Source organism: Gracilinanus agilis, chromosome 3 (genome assembly GCF_016433145.1).
Source record: "Gracilinanus agilis isolate LMUSP501 chromosome 3, AgileGrace, whole genome shotgun sequence".
In the NCBI taxonomy this organism is placed as follows: domain Eukaryota; kingdom Metazoa; phylum Chordata; class Mammalia; order Didelphimorphia; family Didelphidae; genus Gracilinanus; species Gracilinanus agilis.
In genome coordinates, this window is record NC_058132.1 from 295,172,505 (window position 1) to 295,195,410 (window position 22,906).

Below are 22,906 nucleotides of genomic sequence, written 5' to 3' on the forward strand. Positions count from 1 at the left end.
ATAATATGTAGAAATAAAATATAATTAAATTAAAATTAAGATAGACAAGAGATTTTTTTGAAGACTACCTCAGAAAAGTTTACTGTCAACTGAATAACACTCTAAATGTGAACAAGAATCACATTAACAAATGATTCCAATTTATACTGTAAATTCTATAGATTTTTCTCTTTTGGTTTTACTTTTATTCTTGGAATACAGATTATGACAGACTTACAGGAACAAGGGTAACCTCTAGGAATAAAACATTTATTTTTTTTCAAGGTAACAAGGCTAAATAACTATTGAGCTCCATTTCCTTTATCCATTCTGTCTCTTCCTTCTTCTACCAATCAAGTAACAATATTAAAATGATATTTTCTTCATGGTAGAGATGCTTTATGTTAATGCTTTACCTTTCAAAATATAAAAGTTCAAAATCCTTCTGGAGATATGATGCCTTCAAATTGTGAGGGTTGGGGATGTGCAAGAGGTGGAACAGTCACAGGCAACTTCTAGGAACAAAACATTACTTCTAAGGCTCAGTGTCTGAGATTATTCTTAGTCATACTAATGAAGACTGGCATTATGTTAATAGATGTCAAGAAACATTTGTTAAGTGCCTACAATGTGTTAGGAAAAGGGCTATACACTGAGGATATTAGAAAAGGTAAAAAAAAAATAGTCTTTGTAATCAAGAATAATGCTCCAATGCTATTTATGTTTAATAATTATTTTTAAAGTAACATTTTAATGACTTTTTTCTTCAAATACAAGCTTTAAATAGCAAGTATATGTTAAGACATACCAGAGGGAAATGTAGATATATTCCTTTAATAGTGGTCAATATTTCTTCTAAATCCATATGACCAAAATAATACCTTTTAACTACTTAATAATATCGAGAAACTGGCAAACCATATGCTAATACAAAGAATACAAAATTTTCCTACATTAAAGCAAAAGCTAAAATAAATAGGGAGGAAGTTTTCTTTATAATGCAAAAGAGATTTGAAAGTGCTACTAATAATTTTCTTTGTAGTAACAGTATAGTCATAGGAGAAGATATCATCCTATTCAGGAACTCAGAACTTTAAATTATTCTGGATGGATTCTGAAAGTTAGAATCTCCTTGGCCTTTATGAGTGTGATGTCACATTTAATAATGTTCTATCTTTTCAAAAGCATAAAAGCAGTTTCTTTTAATGACAGAACTGCTTCCATCAAAATACTTACTCATCAGATGAAAGAGACTAAAGTGGAAACAAGCTGGGTTGAAAACTAATCAAGAAGCTGAAAGTATGAGAAATAATCACATACCATATTTAAAATGTTACGTTCTTCTTTTGTTATGATTGCTATCTCTCTTCTAAGCCTAAGATATACCATAAGAAGGGCTCTCTTCCTAACTCTCAGGATATTCCAAATACCTTCTTCTAGATAACATACATCAAAGCACTATTCCAAGTCCTTTTCTCTATTCTTTTTCTAATGGTGAACTTCCATAGATTTAATTTTCATCTTGATGCAGATGACTTCTAAATCAATATAACCAACACTAGTCTTTCTCCAATCCATAGGCCCACTTTAAACAGAATTCGCTGGGCATTTCAAACTAAAAGTTCAGTAGGCATCACAATCTTAATATGATAAATGGATAACTCATTAGATTTTCCCCCAAATCCATCTCCTTCAGGATTTACCTTTCAGTATTATTATTATCAGCTAGGTCACCACTAACTTTCTAATCATTCATGTTCACAGCTTCTGTGCAATCCTTGGCTTCTAATTTTCACTCATTTTATCTTCTAATCAGCTACCTAATTGTATCAATTCTATTTTGACAATATCTCTCACATAGGTCTTCTCTACATTTATACCGCCATGCCCCTGGCTCAGACTTAGCTTTTTCAGGTGTGTCCCTGGGCTATCTCCTTCCCAGGTGAAACTGAGAGTCAGCAAATTGGGTTATTTGTTCCCTAAGCCAAGGGAGTTGGAAACAGCCTCCCCAGTGAAATCTCAGGACCCTGCAGCCAAGGTGTCACCCAAGTATAATAGCAAGGTGTGGTCCTCAGGAGTCAATCTGATCAGCTTGATTCCTAAAATAGACCCAAGTCAGGATGGCTTTTATGGTAGTTTATTTACAATTAGGAAGGTTGAAGGTAGGGAAATGTATAGAGGGAGAAACTCTGGCCCAACTATAGATCTGGCCTGGATGAGGATTAGAGATTAATTAAACAAGGCTACTAGCAGCAAGGCCTTGACAATTAGAGAGGCAAAGAAGCCTCTTTGAGGGTAGAGATTTTAGAATGCCAAGGGAGGCGAAAGGGAGTCAGCCTAATTTACCCATGTGACAGTTTAGAGGGAAGCTGCCTGAGGTCTCACCAGAGATCCTTCCACACCAAGTTCAAAGCCCCAACTGCCTCCTCAGAAAGTTACCCTATCACTTCCTGCATCCACCTCTCCTTTCAAGTGGACAAATGGCAATCTCAACACTCTTTTGGACTGCCCAAGGGGCAGTCCCTTGTTCTTGATTTGTTACTTATTGTCATGTGTGGGTCACAGATCTCCCCTCTCCACTTAGGGAGGTGGGATGACATTATCTCTGATGGCTAGAGTTTTAACTATGAATAGGGGGTGAGCTAATTCCATTTACACACTTTAGACTTCTGTAACAGCCTTTTAATTGATGTCCTTAACTTGTCTTTTCACATTCTGAATTATTATTCATGAAAAGTGATTTTCATGAAGCACAGGTCTACCCATTGTTGACAAAAGATCAGAAAGAATAAGAGTTATCCAAGGCTTGTAGGGATTATAATCACAGACTGCTCTCTGTTCAGCAGCTGGACAGCATTATCCCCCTGGGGAGGGTCAGGAGGCAGACACCAAGAGAAGTCTTAACTGAAAATAGGCCAAGACCACTGTTTCCTTGATGATATATAACTCTGTATCTTCTTGATGTAATATTGGTTATGCTGATCTGACTGCAAATAGTACTAATGACATTGGAATGATCAGAAATTAATCACAGGCAAAAGTTGGTGATTAGTCTGTATAATCCTCCCAACCAGAGGATTAATCCCAACTGACAGGCTTGACAGTGAGAATATTCTTGAAGCTGAAGAACTAGGCCAGTAAGCAGATCTCAATGATAGGTAACTAATTTAATTAAGAGGTATAGGAATATCCTGATGATATGGGGATTAAGGAAAAATGGGTGAGGATAGAGGGTTTAAGAGGTTCAACTAAACTAATATCTAATTGATAAATAGCCAGGCAGTTGACAAAATTCTACCGCTTTGGCTGTCTTGGCAACCTTGGCAACCTTGGACTAATTCAGCTGCTAGATGACAAAGCTAAACTTCATTGGTTATAAAAAGCAGTTAATCTTCAGAAATGAATTTCTTGATGATATTGTTGAATATTGCTGCTGCTGCTGATAAAATGTACTGCAGATTGCAGGATATGACAGTTGACTTAAGTAGCTAGACCCTAGAGTGAATGAGCTGATTCAAATCCTTGGTGAAACTTCTGGATTTGATTGGAGAGCTTTTTCCCTTCCACCCTTTATCACTCACCTAACTCACAACTGAGTCCATTTGCTTGGGGGTGACATCCTATTTATAGGGGTACTCCAGTGGTCTTTCACTGTCTCATACCTGCAAAATCTGAACACCCATCTTGCAGCAGTTTGCACAAGATGGCTACTTGCAAAGCTATTTACAGGTTTTACCCCAAAACTATTATATTGGCAAACTTTATAAAAATGGAAATTAATAGCTGCTGGAGTGGTAGTGGGAAAAGTTCATTGATGCACTATTGGTGGAACTGTGGACTTACGGAAAGCAATTTAGCATTATCTTCCTCTCCTCTCCTCAAGGTTACTAACCAATGGATACACACACATATACATACATGAATAAATACATATACACTCACATATATATATGTACTCTTTTATGGTAATAAAAGCTGATACTTAATGTGGGGGAGCACTCATCAATTGGTAAATGACTAAACAAAATATGTCATATAATGTATGTGATAAAAAACTGTTATGCTTTAAGAATTGATGAAGAGAACAGAAAAATCTAAAATAAGGAATTGATGAAGGGAACAGAGAAATATTGAAAGACTTATATGAATTTAGGTAGAATGAAGTGAACAGAATTAGGAGAATGACATATCATGAACATTTTTGAAAGACTTAAGATTTCTTATAAACAATAACCATCTGGAATACCTATGCACTAGTGATGATGAATACAATTCATTTCTGATATAATAGTGATGAACTCAAGGTATGGATATATTATTTTGACATGACCAATACAGGAGTTTGTTTTTGCTTGGCTATATATTTATTATAAGAGTTTTGATTTCTTTTCTTTTTCAGTGTAGGCAGAGGAAATGAGAGGAAAGAAAGTCAATGATTGTTAACTGAAACAAAGTTAAAAAAACAAAATGTTAGTCTCCCTCTCCACCATTCAATAAAATCTGTTGACTCCCTGTTTCCTCTAAGATAAAATATAAATTCCATTATTTGTTACTTATATTTCCTTATAGCTTAGTATCACACTACCATTCTCCATTCTAGACATATATTACTCCATTCTTTGAAATCTATGGTCTGGTCATCATCATCTTCTTGTTCTTCTTCACAAAGGGTAGTCCATCACCCATGTTGGTGCCTCTATATTGGCAGTGCCCTTCCTCTTTACCAGTGGTGAAAGGATATGAGCAGTTTTCAAAAGAAGAATTACAAACCATCAATGATTATATGGAAAAAAGATTCTCTAATATTTAGAATAGTAATAAAAAGAGTAATATAAAATAACAATACTGTTTTCACCTTCTGCCAAGGAAATTGGCAAAGCTTGTAGAAGATGATCAATGTTAGAATGACTACAGGTAGATAGATAATACAAATGGACTTGAGTGGAGTTGTGACTTTGTCCTAGTAGTATATCTATTTGGAATTATTTACCAAATTTTCCAAATCAATTTGATACACTCATCCATTCAACAATTACATTTATATTCCAAGGAATTTTCACTAACAGAAAGGTCTCACATGTATAAAAATACTCGTAGAATTTCTTTTATTAGTAGAGAAAACCTGGAAAGAAATTATACTCCAAAAAATTAGGAAACAACTAAACAAATTATGGCATATGGATATAATAAGGGAAAAAAGATTAAAGAATCCAGAGAAATGTGGAAAGATTTGAATGAATTGAGGCAGAATAAAAAAATAAAACACAGCCAAAAGACAATATGTCAATGAAAAATCACTAAAAATGTCAGAATCCAGGTGAGATAGTATGGCCACTAATATTTCCAGTAATTGATTTTAGAGGATGTTTTCTTTTTGTGAAGAAAAGTGAACTATGAGTAGGGAGTAACACATATTATTATTTCTAGTAACCATATTAGGGGTGGGGCCAAAATGGTGGAGTAGGAAAAAGGAATCTCAAAACCTTTCTAATCAATCTTGATATAATGCTACAAAATTAACATAGGAGTGAAAGAACCAACAAGGAGACACAGAGTGATACAACTTTCAGGAAGGGAAAAACTTAAAAGGTAGGCAGAGAAGATTTTGGACACTGGAGTGAGAGGGGAGCAGGAATCTACAACAAGGAGTGAGGAGGAAGCCAAGGGCAACCCCTACCCCCCACAAACATACACATCTGCTGTTCCAGCTTCTGCACCTGAGCCCTAGCCAACATCTAGACACTGAGACCCTGCCCTGGACAAATAGAAATCCAAGTCAACACACAACCATTAAAATTCCAAGCAAAACTGCAGTGAAATCCAGAGTTCCAATCTAGGGCAATTAATGCTGAAGCAGCCTCATCTATGTGAGCCAAGATAAAAGCCTGGAATCCAAACCTGGGGCTGTGGTAAAGACACAGATCCCAGTTTGGGGTAGTTGGTAGACCCAAAGTTGGGGGCCCCCTGACCATCAGCTGAAAACTCAGGTAGAGACCCAGTACAAGATAATCTACTGGGTGCCTGACCAGAACAAGACCAGAGTGGAATCAAAGCCTACATACACTGAAACCTGAGGTGAGAATTTCAGCCATCAGAAGTCTAAAGGGATAATTGAATTAGTAGTGAGAGGTAGCTCTCAGAGCTCCCAATACTCAGGCCATCATATCATCTTGGTAGACCAAAAACCAATTAAGAGACGCAGAGAAAACATGGGGAACAGAAATGAAAGCAATGCAAGAAGAAATTTAAAAAGTGGTTCAAAAGCTGAAGGAGAAAAATCAGGCCTTGAAAATTAGAGTTGAGGAGCCAGAAGCAAATGATTTCGTGACACATTAAGAAACAATAAAAATAAATCAAAAGAATGAAGAAAAACAAAGAAAACATGGAATAACTTATTGAAAAAACAACTAACCTGGAAAATAGATATGGGAGAGACAATTTAAGAATTATTGGAAATACCTGCAAGCCATGATCAAACAAAAATCTTGGACATCATAATACAGGAGATTATAGAAAATTGCCCAGATATTCTTGAACAAGAAAAAAAAAATTGAAAGAATCTACAGACCACCTCCAGAAAGAAATCCTCAAATGACAACCTCCAGGAATATAATAGCTAAATTCAAGAACACCCAAGCCAAGGAAAAATAGTCTAAGCAACCAGAGAGAAACAATTCAAATATCATGGAGCTATAATCAGGATCACACAGGACTTAACAGATTCCACATTAAATGATCAGAAGGCATGGAATATGATATTCAGGAAGATAAAAGATCTAGGTTTACAACTCAGAGTCACCTATCCACCAAAACTTAGTATATTCTTTAAGGGGAAAGTAGAGTTATTCAATAAGATAGAAGAGTTCCAAGAATTTCTGAGGGGAAAAAACAGACATAAACAAAAAATGTGAAGCCTAAACATGAAACCCAAGAGAATCCTAAAAAGGTAAATAAGAAAGAGAAAATTCAAGGGACCCTATAAGTTCAAACTATATGTATTCCTACCTGGAAAGAGGATATCTATAATCCAATCACCCTTTTAGATGTTTTTTTCTTATCTGATTTTTAAGAGGATATATTATCAGGGGAGAAGAGGCATTGAGAAACGAAAGTCACATCAAAATGAGATATATGAACAAAAATATTAGGGAAGGACAATAATGAAACCAATTCTCCTATACATATATATGTGAACAACAATGGCTTCTCTGAGATTAATGCAGATAGTAAATGATGAATTTAGATTTTGTAATTAAAGTGTTTATTGCTACTGCTATATGTGTTTGCTCATTACTATTAATAATTATCATCAGAGTTCTGACAATCTATCAGTCTATAGGTCAGTTCTTCATAAAAGCCTAACTTTTTTACCTTTACATGTCTTTGGTGGCTAACAAGATTCCAGAAAAAACAATCTCTCCTAGACAATAGTGAGCTAGTTCATAATACTTCTCTGATGAGCTAAATGAAGATATAAAGAAAGATACTAATATTTACATTGATATGTATTGACATGTAAAATTAAAATTATCCTTTAGAGAAACATAATCTGTGATGAGATTGATAAGGATTTTTTGTTTAGTGACATCTTCAAACAGATTACAAAGAGAAAAGTGGTCTATAATGTAGACTCTTACTTCACATTCCATTTTTATAATCCTTTGTTTGGTGTTAATATCTAAGGGGATCCAAGAATTCAGAAATTTATTCTTTGCAGATGGTTGGCTGAAAATGAACTTTGGGATCCTAAATACCATACTGATGGCAAACCTTTTAGAGACTCAGTGCCCAAACTGCAACCCTCACACTCCTCCTTACCCCAAAATGGGGAGGGAGGAAGCATTCCAGTTGGACTGCTGGGCAGAGGGGTAGGTGATGTGAGAAAGGTTCTTAGACCTCGTGGAGCAGGAGAAGGGAACAGTCCCTTCTGGCACTCATGCCATAGGTTCACCAACATTGCTATATGCTAACATGACCCATTTCATAAACTTTCTATTACATAGTATGAGGCACTATAGGCAAAGAGTCATTAAAAAAGAATGCAAAGGGGCAGTGTAAGATGTGATCCAAAGGATAGTCAGTTTTCTTTTAAATAGATGTCTTATCACAGTGTTTTACATGATTGTTTCTTCACTTAGGCAAAACATTCAGATAGTGTCAGAAGATAGAAGAAAGTGGTAGGGAGGGATAAAGAGAGCATGGATCACAATATGTGAGAAAACAATTATTAAAAATTGTATCAACACATAAAAATTTTAAATTAAATTAAATTTCTAAAACATAGAAAATGGTAGGCCAAGTGTCAGGAATCTATGCTTTTAGGCTCAGTGTCACACTAAGTGGCTTCTGAACTTGAACATGGGCAAGGCACTTCTATCTTGAATACTCAAATAATCAACAGGCATTTATTACTCTGATATTTGTCAGGTACTGGGGATATAAATAACAAAGTGATCAATTTCCGCCCTTAAGGAATTTATATTTTATTGATGTGAAAAACCTCACTATCCTTAGCTATAAAATATAGGGGTTGACTTTGATGTTCTCAAAGGGTTTTCAAATCACTAAAACTTAATTCTATGCTTTATTTGCAGCCACTGTGATCTCATTACATAAGTACATTCATATTCAGTGCATCTTGATCATATCAGTGTGGGAAAAGTTGCCACCAAGTCAGGTTGCAACTCATTGCTCAATATTAATGTTAGAATCCAAGACATCAGACGCTTTTTTTTCTTTACAATTCTTTGCTTTATATATAAACTTATGGATCGTGTCTTCCCATCCTATGTGATTCTTGAACATGTCCTCTCAGAATGTAAAGTATTTATGGATTTTCTAGGTAATTTGTTAAAGAAAAAAAAGTCATATTTAACTTTGGGGTAAAATGGTCACTTTCCACTAAACCAGAAAGTTTTCTTACTTGTACCTAATCAGGATAGATACTTACATTTAAGAAAGTGTCAGTGAAGCTTTGATGTTTCTTTCCTTTTATTTCTGCTTATCCCTTTGATCTTTTAATGACTTGGTTTTATTCAAAAATTTTAAGGAAAAATGCAATTTCCAATTTTAAAAGACATTTTCACATGAAGTAAATGGAATAAATCTCAGGGTCCTTAGTGTGGGAAATGTACAACTTTTGCTGTCTATTTTCTCTACTACATTCACAGTTTTCACATTTTAGATTTGTAGAAATTGCTTGGTATAACTGAAATCAGATTAAAAGAGAACTTAGAAATAATTAACAAAATAAATAAAAATATAATAAATATAGGTATTGTTAATCTGTGGTTTCCTAAGTCAATATGTGGCTCTATACTTTTCTGTTTGAGTTTGACATTACTGGCCTACATGATATTGCTTCTTCATTAGCTTAGACCCATTCTCATCTCAATTTGAGTCAGCAAATATTGCCTCCAAATGCATTTTCTTCAAGTATTATTCTAGTCATATCATTCCTTTCCTCCAAAATGACAACTGATATAAAAATTTTATGAGCCTAACACTCATGACCATAGGTTAGAAAAACTTCCATAATCAATTTATCTTTTCTTTTCCTTACAACTCACTAAGATTTGCCTTTTCTTCCAAGCAGTTGATCATCTTGAAAACTTTTATCTGTATCAGATATTTAAACCTCTAACCCAATTGATTCTGCATCATAGAGAGTATATCAAATCCCATCCAGTCAGAAAATAGATTTATGAATATATTCAGAAATTCCACTTTTCATGTGGATATATTTAAAGTTTAAGGGTCTGATGATTTCCTTTTTGTGGGTAAGTGGCATATATAGTGACTGGTACACAGTTGGCGTTTAATAAATATTGATTGACTCCATACTTCCTCCATTTTTGATCACGTTTTTCTTGTTTTAGAAGTAACTGTTAGTTTCCAGGATTAAAAGTGTTATCCACTGGTAAGCAAATTTAAGAAATAAACTCCATAAGAAATAAACCTTGGTACTGTCAAATGTCCAACATAACAAACCAATATAATTTTATTGATGGCTCTCCATATAACCTAAAGCTAAAATCTCCACTCCATGCTATCTTCCCTTAATAGAATGTGAGCTCCTAGAGAACAGGGATTCTTCCCAATGAACTAAGTTCATATCCAGCCTCAGAATCTTAGTAGATGCGTGACCCATTTTAATTGACATGACTTCCTCAGTTAACTCATTTGTAAAATGGAGATAATAATAACACTTACCCATGAGGTTTATGAAGATAAAATGAGATATTATTTATAAAGCACTTTGCTTCCCTTAAATCATGCTATGTAAATATATATATATTGTGATTATGATGATGATTATTACCAGCATGCAACATAGTTTTCCATATACCAAGTATTTAATAGATTTTTCTTATTCATTCATATGATGCAGAAAATATATAGTCCAAAATAAGATAAAAATTCTTGATATGATTCAACCTTTTCACTTCCAGGCTACAATCAATTACTAATGTTGGGTAAAATGAAGATCCCCAGTTAGAATTCTAGAAAGGAAACTTCAAGATGTTTAAAGTTTTAGACTACTTCTTCATTGTTATTGTTGAAAAGATATCCTAGGAATAAGTATTATCTTTGGTTTCCTTACTACATTAGGAGGAGTTGAAACAAATTTATTTTATCTGGTATAGAAATTGGAAAAAAAAGGGGGGGGGGCGGGAAGGAGGCAATTAAGATAACATTCATTTTTAGAAATGCCAAATGCAAGAAGATTTCTATTTGATTGCACTCAACCTATTGAGGAAGCTACAAATATAAGGTAGAATAACTATACCTTTTGTAAATAACATTTCCAGGATAAATCATAATAGGTCTTTATCTGGTTTTATTCATGGTACAAAACAGATAAAAACTATTCATCAAGACTATGTCCACAAGTATTTTGGAAGAGAAATAGTCTTCACAATTCTCTATTTCCTAACCCAAAGTGTTACTCAAAACATATCAGCCAGAAAGAATTTTTAAAAGACCATTCATAATATATTTGTTCCAAATCTAATTCATTATATATAAAATGTGAAAACACAATTCAATAACAACTATTTAAAGTGAACATATATGTGTATGTATACACACATATGTGGGGGTGGGCAGGCAATTTGTATAAATTCACATGCATATATACATACTACATGTGTATGCATATAAATAAAAACAATGCATATACATAGACGTAAAGTATATGAATATAAATATAGTTCAAAATTATGCAAAAGTATAATTTGAATTTAATTTTTAAGTGCTAATTTAGCTATTACATGTATAAGGCATAAAATCCTCAGAATTTTTTAACAAAAAAAGATTGGGTAAGGCCTTTATCTAAAAACAGACATATTTTTGTTCTACAATGAGTACAATCCTTTTCAATTTGTTCTCTTATATATGAAACTTTTGAAAATCTGTGTTGTTTTCTAAGGTCAAAAAATATCAGAGACCAAAATTACCAAGTAATCTCAAACTCTGAAAGTCTTAAAGGACTTAGGAACTCTTCTAAAATGATATGGAAAATTTTGGGAGAACCTTGTATTGAATCAACAATATGTTCTTATGCTTTTTTTTTTAATCAAATTTAGCTACCCTTAATTTGCTTCCTTTTTTTGGCATACTAAAAAGTAATGATCTTTATACTTTAAAAGACTAAAAAAAGGGGTATCAGGAAGTTAGAAACTCAGGGAAATAGGGAGCATTAATAAGAAAGTTCTTCATAAGGTTGTTATAATCCAAAGATAAAGTGCCAGGATATAAAATATATTTGCCAACATGATACCTGGGCTGTTAACCATACAAGGTTAGTCTATAACCTTTATGCTAATGAGTTTGACTTTAATTCCAGGCATAATTTTGGAATAATTAGCAAGAAGGTAGAAATGGATTTTAAGACCTAATTTTAAGACATTAAACTGTTACATAACCCACACCTAAGATTTTTTGTAGTAGCAAAGAAATGGAAACAAATCAGGTGTCCATAATTTCAGAAATGACTAAACAAACTGTAATATGTGAACTTTTATGTCTATAGAAGAACAACAGCTATGAAAAACTCGAAGAATCCTGGGAAGATTTTTAAAAAACTGATACTGAGGTACAGAGAAAAAGAAAAACCATATTCATACTGACTACAAGAATATAAATGGAAAGAAACCAACGTAGTATTGTTTTAAAAATGCAAAAATAAATATGTTAAGGGTTAAATTAGATGATCTCTGAGGCCTGTTGCAACTACAGTGATCTACACTTCTATACATTCTATACTATTATTTGGTAACCCTGAAGAATCTTTGCCTGAATAAGGAAGATTTGGGTTGTTCACTTCAGCTAATTGACAAATACTAATTTTACAATTCAGAAAGATATTTCTCACAGGGATAACACTGAAAAAGACAAAAGGGGAAGTTATCCCCTAAGATCATAGGACTAAAGTCCTGAGAATCCAGGAATATACTCAAGAAACTAAAAGAAGAAAAATAAAATAATATTGAACCACATTCCAACCACTCTGGCATAAATTAACTATCTTCTCTCCATGTTAGTTGCCAACTCCCTCTTAGTCTAAGCTTTACCTAGAAGAAAATATTTGAAATGACAATAAACAGATCACAATAATTTTTTCTCATACCAACAACCTTTTAAAGTCAAAGGCCTTGTCTCATTTTCATTTTGTTTAGTACTGGTTGCCAATCAGAAGGGCATTTTATATCTATCACTAATTTGGTATTAACTGAGAAGAAATAAGATGAGGGATCTATCATAGCTAAGAAAAAATATCTAAAAATGTGAGCACTTTTAAGTCTTAAAACCTTAAAGTCTTAAAGCATTTAAAGTCTTGGTTTCTTTTCTCTGTTCAACATAGGCTGAGAAAGTAAATTTTCATCTTAATGGGATTAAGTTAGCCTTCATTGAAGTTGAAGTCTGGGAAATTTCTCAATTAACTATATTTTATTTTTCTAAGAAGAGGTTAATATTTATTTTTTCCATTTTAAATTTTTATTTTTTTAAAAATATTTTGTCATGTTTACATGATTCTTTTTCTTTCCCTCCCCAAGCCAATAAGCAATTGCAATGGATTATACAAATGTATACCTGTTTCCTTATTATTCATTTTTTCAATAGAGCAATCTTTTAAAACCAAAACCCCAAATCATATACTCATATAAACAAGTGATAAGTCATGTTTTTCTTCTGCATTTCTACTTCCATAGTTCTTTCTCTTGATGTGGATAGCATTCAAAGAGTTTAATAATTAGTTCAAAATTATTTCCATGGTACAAAATTGGTATTTATGTACTATTTGTGTAACATTTTTAGGACACTGTCATATTGTGTAAAAGTATCAAAGATCTAAAAGAGTTAAAGGAGAAACCAAAAGTATGGGCCCATGGAAAACATGTAAGAAGAGCAAATGAAAAGAGATGTAGGGTTAAAGATTTTTAGATATGAGAGAGAGGTAAGTTGAGAATGAGAAAAAACAAGAGAATAAATATATTAAGAGATTATTGATGACCCTGGGCAACTCACTTGACCCCCCATTGCCTAGCCCTTACCACTCTTCTGCCTTGGAACCAATACTCTGTATTGGTTCCAAGATGGAAGATAAGGGTTAAAATAAAGAGAGAGAGAGAGAGAGAGAGAGAGAGAGAGAGAGAGAGAGAGAGAGAGAGAGAGATTATTGAAGAGATCATTTATCACAGTGATAGTGAGCCTATAGTACAGGGTCCAAAGAGGGCATGTAGAGCACCCTCTGTGAACACAAGCAGCAGCATCCCCTGCCAGAGCTTATTACTATAAAGACAGAGGGTTGCCAGTGTAGCGATTCCCTTCTGCCTCCACAGCACTCCTGATGATAGTTTTTCACATCCCCCATTCCTCTGCCTAGTAGGGAGGGCAATGGGAGGGCACATGGGGTAAGGTGATTAGCTCACAGGTGGCAGAGCTAAAGGGGAATGCAGTGCTTGGGCCACTCCCCTCCTCCTCTCTACATTCACTGAGGGCCAAGGATATTCCTCATTTCACCTGTTGTTCCACCAAACAGCCCAGTGGGAGCACTTTCTTCCTCCCTTGTGTGGGGTAAGGGTGTGGGGGACCATGTGTGGCACATGGTCTTGGGGGGGGGAACATGGTCTCTGGGGCAGGTGGGAACAGCATGCATGGCCCGTGGTCTCTAAATGGTTTCCCAGCACTAATTTATCATTATGATTCTATGATTAGGTGAAAAATTAAAAAAAAAAGTTTAGTCAATAATTAAGTTATATTGTCTAGTCCCAAACAAACAAATTAATGAAATGTTTTTTTAAGAAAACTGAAGTGGTTCCTAAGTCCTTCGTAGAGAATTTGAGATGGTAATATGATGAGAAAAATCAAGTCAATTAGGAACTTAGTAATGAAATTAAAAATGAATTCATATTTTTTTTAAATCGAGTAGCTGAAATCACAAAATTGAGACAAAATATTACCACTGAATGGATCCCAGGCCAGAAAAGTGAGTTGACGGGACTATTATTCTATTAGTTGTAGGGTCTATAACATAATGAATAATTTGCAGGTTCTTGTTTAAGGCCAGATTTTCACACAATGACAACATATATATTTGAATTTCTTGGGCTAAACCTAATGCTACAACCAAGAAACAGGAAATATTAATTAAGGATAGGATAGGAGCAAAACCCAAGAAAATCATAGAATTACAGAATTCGAGGTAGACCTTAGATACCCAATCAAAATTCTTAATTTTACAGAGAAAGAAATGAAGATTCAGATTCTTATTTTAATATTTTTAGGATCATGAACATTTTTCTATGGTAATAAAAGTTACGATAATAGAGGAAGATTATCAAAACTTAGATCCAATTATTTTTTTACCCCCTTACCTTCTGACTTAGAATAGTTACAGAGGAAAAGAATGCAAAGAAGTAAGAGAGATTTTGCACAGAGAGCAAAGTGCTGGATCTGGCTGCATGCCCTGGAACCACAGAGCTGGTTCTGGAATCTGGGGACATTATAAGAGAGGACACAGAGAGCTTCCAAGGGCCTTTTTGGACTTCCTATTAAGTGTAAAGCCTAAAGCTGACAACTTAGTCCCACATAAGATCTATACAAGCTGAGGAGGGGGTTTGATCCCTTTTCCCAAAGCTTCAGATCCTGTGATCCTGCTGAGATTCAGTCTTCATACCTGTGATCCACCTGTGTTCCTTTGTCCCAAGAGAGTGTTCCCAACTCCAGTGAAGATCTCTTCTGGCCAACCAGTAACTGTCTGTGAGATAGACTTGAAGCCATCTTGGGCTTAGCCCAAAGAGGTTTCGAACCCTGAAATAAAGGGATCAGCCTGACTACACTGAGAGACTATCAATCTAATCAAACCACTATCTGGGAGGATTAGTAGCTCAGATAGACAGTTAGCCAGGAATTTTATAGACAGAGTTTAGTGACAGGTAACCTGAAGACCAGAAGGCACTCCTTTGCAGGAGTCTTAGAAAAAGGAGTTGGTTTAGATAGAAACTCTTAGATTAGGGTATCCCATACCTAATCCTACCTTCCAAGTGACTGGTTTTAAAATAAACCCTTGAACTGTTTTACAACCTGCCTGAGAGTTTGAGAAGCATGCTGAGCCCTAAGAAGATCTGTCTGGGCCTCATCACTGTGGGATACCCTCAATCTGGGTATCTCACATCTACAACAACTCCCAGACAGATCATCCACCTATTTCAGAATCAATAATAAATATCACTTCCAAAGAAGGGAAGAGGTAAGCACGAGGCAGTTGGGGTTAAGTGACTTGCCCAGGGTCACACTATTAGGAAGTGTCTGAGGATAGATTTTAACCCTGAACCTCCCATCTCCAAGCCTGGCTCTCTATCCAAAAAGCCACTCAGGTGTCCTTTCACTAAGTTCTTATTTCTACAACATACTGCTTCAAAGTATAATGACATAAGGAATTTAAAGAAAATTTTGTGGAGAGAAGAAAAATGAACATAGACAGGAAGTATTATTTCATGCAAGCCAACAGGTCTAGCAAAGTAGCACAACAGTTCTGACACCATAACACAAGAAGAAGGCTTAACTGTCTTTGATCTTAGCTTCTATTCCTTCATAAGATTGGGATGTGTTATCCATAATATACTGAGTAGAAGATTTTAGCTTATAGCCAGCTCCCTTATGTAGGGCAGCTGGGTGGCACAATAGATAGAGTGCCAGGCTTAAGTCAGGAGAATCTGAATTCAAATTGAGCCTATACACTTACTAGCTGTGTGACCACCAGGCAAGTCACTTAACCCTATTTACCTCTGTTCCTTCATCTTTTACGTGAGCTGAAGAAAGAAATGGCAAACCGTTTCAGTATCTTTTACAAGAAAACCCCAAAGTGGGGTCACAAGGAGTCTGGCAGGACAGAAACAACTGAACAACAAAAGCTTCCATGTGTTAAGAGAGCCATAATTTGGGCAAATTCACTAGTGAGTGGGCATGAGCATGGGCAACGTAGAGAACAGTCTTACCTTGGGTCTACTAACTATTCTGACACTCTCACCCATGGAGTGGAGGAAGGGTTGGAGAGGAAAACCAAAGCAATGGGCCCATAATGACATCAGGTTATAAAAACATAAGTGTACCCTCTGTTAAGGAATCCTATTTGTTACCTTCCATTGCCATTGGAAGTACCCCAAGGAAAGCATCATTCACCCAGAGCTAGTTAATTTAAGGTTCTTGTTTCAGAGCAGTTCCCTATGGCAAACAGATTAAGCTGTCTGCCTCAGAGGTTGACTTGACCCCCACCAAACAAAACAAAACAAAACACTGAAGGAAGGGACACGGGTGAATGTAGATGAGTTTCTGGGACTACAATGGATTCAGTAGAAGGTAAGAAGGTCTCAGTGTAAGGACTAACAACTTAAAATGAAAAAAGCAATAGATCATAGGAAAAAGAATACAATTAGTCCACAGAAAACAGAAGTCCACACAAAGGTCAGCAGAGAGTTTAGGGGTGAGGAAGAAATGGACAAAAGCAATTACAGATGACTGGCGTACTGTGATTATTGGAGTGAAGTATATAAAAGTGCAGAGGATCTTCAAGGCTCCATGCCGATGTACAGACAGCATAATAAATAGTTCAATATAAAAAAGATGATTGGCAGGTGGAAGGAAGCAGAAAAGAAAAGCCAAAAAAAAAAAAAAGCAGAGTTTACCTTAAGCATTAAGTTTAAGATAATAGTATTTTAAAAAATGTAAACTTATTAGATTCTAAATGGTAAATGCAGCATAAATAGCTCCTCAAATAAAACATAATTATACTATTCACATAACTTAAAAACAGCATTTCAAAGAAAGTCACTGAGAAGTAGCACCTTACGAATATTAGTCAAATTTCAGTCTGAAGAAGCATTTCAGAATTTAATTATGAGTTTGCATTTTTTTGCAACTGTCATGCTATCTTCAGACATCCAATTATAAATCCCAAAGTGTCCTAAATGCACATGTTGAAACAAAAGCTTCTGTTTAAAAAAAGATTTAACAATCCTTCAGCTTAAACTAAATTTGTAATTAATTTCCAGCTAAACATAGAATTAACCAATTAGCAATCATTAAAAACAAATACAAGTAGTAAGAAATAGTTATCTGTCAAAGAAATGTTCCTGGTAGTGTTTAAGATAGGAAATGAATGAGTCTCCTCAAGTGGATCTGTTTAACATTGAAATAATGAACCTGATCCTCCCTTTCTGGCTTCATGATATGTAAGCAACACTCTTTAGGGAAAGAGAAGGGAAGCTCTATGTCCTATTCTTATACAGGCATTTAAAGCTCATCAAAACTCTTCCTTTCATACAGAAACTCATGGACAGATTTCTAAAGTTTTATCACAACTAAACGTTTCATCTATTCATTCACCAGAGAATCAAGATATGGCTTAATTTTGCCATAATTTTGTTATTCTTCCATCACTATTATCAAAAACACTTGCTAGGGCAATGAGGTGGCTCAATAGATGGAGAGCAAGGCTTGGAGATGGGAGGTTCTGAGGTCAAGTCTGACCATTAGTTTCTTTCTTCTTATACTTGATGAGATGAGGAGCCTAGATTTCCTAGTCAAACCTTCCTTAAAGTCCTGACCCTTTTTCTTACCTCTGCCATATTTATCAAACCAGTCTCCAAATCTATTCTACAATAGCTAGCATAATTCCTGGTATTTAGTACTTAAAGATGTTTGCTCAATAACTTACTGAAATCTCTGCTATTTCTGATTCCCAACAAAAGAATAAAATCAAGCAGATTCTACTATAATTCACACTAGGTAACTTCAATTGTGTAACCACTGCTGCTTGATATCCTTTTATTATGAATTTCTTTTTTTATTAGACTTTGTACTTCCCAAAGATATCAAAATATTTTCATTTCTCTCAAGACCCCAATTCTTTCACTACCTTAAACTCACTCTCTGAAAATGAACTCCCTACTTTATTAAAAGAATGGGTCCAGTTACCCTAAGCATTTTGACTTTTATCTGCCCTCTCCTCCTGCCCTTCCCCATAGTCTAAGATAAAAATGTTTTTTTTTTCTTTTCTTCCTCCTCTCTAAGGGCTATTTCTACCCTCAGAACTCTCAGTGAGATCCCCTCATCCTCTGGGAACTTGTTCTTACCCTCTCCAAAATTTCCATCCTCTTCTCCTCTGATTACTTTTTCTCTAACTTCAAATATGCAGAAACATTCCATATTTTGATCCTAATGAACTATTTATTCTACCTACTATCCTATAGAAATATTTCATTTAAATATAAAACTTTTTAAAAAATAATCTATATACATTTTATAAGCCCATAGTAATTTTTTTTATCTTAACTCATAGTCTGAGTTCTAATTTCTGTGTCTGTCATTCTAATGGGAACTGCATTGAGAAATAATTCATTATTTCCTGTTTGCCTCATCCAATGGTCATTTTCTACTGTTCATTTATTTTTAGAGATTATTACACTATTGATCAATTCAGGATTTAAAAAATAGTCTCATATTGTGGTGTGTTCTCTCTCTCTCTCTCTATTTCTCTCTCTCTCTCTCTCTCTCTCTCTCTCTCTCTCTCTCTCTCTCTCTCTCTCTCTCTCCTTCCCCACCTCTTTATCTCTCTTTTCCTCTGCTTCTCCCTCTTTTTGCCATGTCCTTGAATATGGGCATCTGCCATGGATAAGTTATATTCTTTGGCTCTTCTCCCACAACATTCTTTTCACTGAAGATCACATGCTCTCTCATGGATTGACTACCATAACAGAGATTCTTCTCAGAGCTCTAGCTGCATTTCTCTCTTTCCAGTTGTCTTTTGAACGTTTCTATTTTAGATAAGTTATTATCAAGCTTAATGTGTCTGACATTTAATTCATAATCAATCTTTCCCTCCTCTCAATCCTCCAAATTTATTCAACTTCTTCATTGTTCAATTTTTATCAATGGAATCCATCATATACCCAGTAAATATGTTTTATCCATATGGATTTCTGTTTGATTAGACTGTGTACTTCCCACACTAATTATCAGAATATTTGCATTTCTCTCAGGACTCCAACTATTTCGCTACCTTAAACTCACTTTCTGCAAATGAACTTAAATACATATATATATATGTATATATACACATAATACATATATAATGTCACAGTTATCTTTAATTTATCTCTCTAACTTGTCTCTCTACTTTTTCCTCCAAATATAACATCACCAATTTTCCTCATTCCCTTCCATGAAATGTCTCCGACATTAAATTTTTTCCCTCCATTCACACTACCTAAATAGAGATGCCAGAGGATCCAAAGCAATTTAAGGTGACAGTACATTGGCTCTGGGCAACAGAAGTATAATCCCATTATATATACATCTTTATCAATACACTTTGAAATTTAAATTATTCCTTTCCAAGCATCCTGCTGGTACTGAGAGCCATGTTGTCTCCTGATGAAAGGAAATTTTGCTTCTAGTTTTAGGAGCTGTCAAGGTTAATTTTTTAAAGAGATATTATCACATCATCATTTCCACTCAACTTCCATTTTAGCAATGATATGTAGTTGAGGGGAAATAAGAAGTAAGATGAAAATTATGCAAATAAATGATACTTTACAATGCATCATATATTATGGATTGTTTTGTTCACCGATTTATAAAATATACATGAGACAATGATAAAATAGAATTGACATTTGAATCTGTCATTGTAATTATTACAGTATGATTAGAAAATTATATTTAATGTTTCCTACATGTTCCATTTCTTTAAGGATTTCTTTTTAATTTTGGCATCAGTTTAAATCATGTGTATTTTGTACTTGAAGTTTCATTCTTAACTCAAAACTGGAAATGGAATGAAATGTTCATTTTAGTCTCCTTATTCATCTCCTGAAATACAATCTTTTCTATGAACTGAATAACTTGTAATCTAAAGCCCTTCCCAATAGGGTTTTAAAGCAGATTCTTCTTTTACAATCTAAATTTGTTATACTTTAGGTAAAAAAGGTCCTTATGTGGTTGTTTTTTTTTTTTCCACTTTTGGGATTGAAATGATTCTTCAAACTTTGAAATTTCATATTAATTTTATCATTTACAAAGTGATACTAGAAATGATTTCTAGGCACACAACAATAAAAATGACATTGTACTTTATGTTTTAAAAATTACTTTTCTTATAACAACTCTAAGAAGTAGAGATTAAAAATAAATATTATTCCCATTTTTCAAATGAGGAAACTAGTATGAAGAGATACCAATAAACACATAGCAAGGTAGTATACAAGCAGGGATTTGAACCTGTCTTCTAACTCTAAATCCTATTTTTCTTCTTTACCTAAAACACTTCTAAAAACAGCTTAGAATAAATAAAAGATAAAAGAAACTTTTTCTGTAAGAAATTGCCAGAATATGTGAACATTTAACTAAGGCCATCTCTTGTTAACAAGATTTTAATGCCAGATGTTAAAGAAAAGAGAAGGTACTTTAGGACCCCTGGAGTGCATTATTTATTCTCACAAGCAGGATGTAGATTATGTCTATATAGACAGTAAAAACAATGATAAAAAAAACAAAATATGTCTTTTCTGGTATAAAACTAGACACATTTTTATATGAAAATGAAGAGAAATGCCTATTTCTTCTTAGAGAGGTTCTTAATAAATAATGTCTCTGTTCTAGTAGGTGCTATGTGCTGCCTTGGGTAGAGTATCAAATATGAATTCCAAAAGACCTAAATTCCAATCCTGTCTCAAATCTGAGCTGTTTGACCTTGGGCAAGTCACCTTGCCTTGGTTTCCTAATCTGAAAAAAAAATCTTATATAAATACTAGCTTTTATCACTGCTGCTGATTTAAGAATTATCCTTCAGAATGCCTTCTTATCTCATATTTTTGGGTCTATACTATTTTAATAAAGAAAACAAAGTTCATGTTATTTATGTTTTTTATTCAGGATATTCCTGGAATGCTAAAAAGACAGCATGTGCCAAATAGATATAACCAATACTTTATTTTCTAACACAATTATGTAACTTGTCAGTAAGAATTCTAATAAAATAAGAACATGAAGACTTTTTTTGGGATTAAAGACTCTATTTTCAGTTACACCTAGAAATAACTTACAGTGAAATCTAGTGAAAACAAACCAAGAAAAAAAAGCAAATGAGAGGTTTAATGTCCCAAAGGGCTCCCTTCATGTCTTCAGGAATGAAAGCATTTGGCACCAGAGGAAAAACAAAAAGCAATGTCTTGTTGATTATCCTTTCCATAACACCTATTAGAATTAACGAGCAGAATATCCTTTTGTTTGGTCATTAAGTTGAAAATACTAAAGGTGTTCACTGTTCCAGATTTAGTAAACATTTTTATTTGTAGTACAGAAAAATCATAAGCATTTTTGTCCCAGTAGATTCCTTTTCTTTTTTTAACCATAGTGAAAAACAGATTTCTAAGGCTATTTTTCTGAATTTGAGGTGTATCATTATCATAAAATTCTGGATTTAGAGCTGGACAGGAAATTAGAGGCCACAGAAATTATTTAGTGCTTTCTGTATTATTAATTTGATTATATTTATGTTGACCTACCAGAGGATCAGCTTCACTTGAATAAATCTTCTAACAACTTAGTTTTCAAATCAAAAGATAACTGTCAATAAAGATGCATTTATTTCTCCATTTTCCTTTCCTTAAGGACAAAAATAGTTATGAATCTAATGTGATATTGTTAACTATACAGAAATTATATTTTATATATCCCTTCAGTAATTGTGGAGTCAGCTTTTAAAAACCAAGCCTTTCTTGTAAAACCTCTTATTTCATATGAGCACTTGGATTATGAGCTAAAGAGAAAATTGGTCAGTTTGATGATTCTCCAATAAAATTCTCCAGGCTAAAATGTGTTCTTATATATTCAGTGGAAATTAAAATTTTTGGATAGAATCTCCTGGATGTTTTTTATAATTGAAGACAAAATTATACTCTATCCTAAGAACCTTTTTATATAGATTGAGTCCAGAAAGGTTAATAATTATTTGTTTGGACATTATTCATCACATCAATATAAACTGACAAATAATCAAAAATATTGTCTTAGAGAGGCAAGTGTGGCTCAGTGGTTAGAGAATTGGCCTGGAGTCAAGATGACCTGAGTTCAAATCCAGATTCTGAAACCTCCTAGCTCTGTAAACTTGAGCAAGACATTTAACCTCCAATTGCTTGATGAAGGAATCAGCAGGAGAAGGAAATGGCAAACCACTCCATTATCCTTATCAAGAAAAAAATGAGTCCATGGGGTCATGAGGGCTTGGACACAACTGAAAGACAACAATAGAGTCATAGGTGTCAGGATCCCTTCATTAATTCAACATCCACTCAACCAATATTTTCTTAAATACTGCTAATTCATGATAGTTATGGCTAAGCATTAGTTATACAAAAACAAA

General features: G+C 34.2%; 1 protein-coding gene across 1 annotated transcript in view; it reads right to left on the reverse strand.

Annotated features, from left to right (window-relative positions):
• THSD7B (thrombospondin type 1 domain containing 7B) overlaps nucleotides 1-22,906 on the reverse strand; it is a 932,487-nt gene that overhangs the window by 434,757 nt on the left and 474,824 nt on the right. The window lies entirely within an intron of this gene.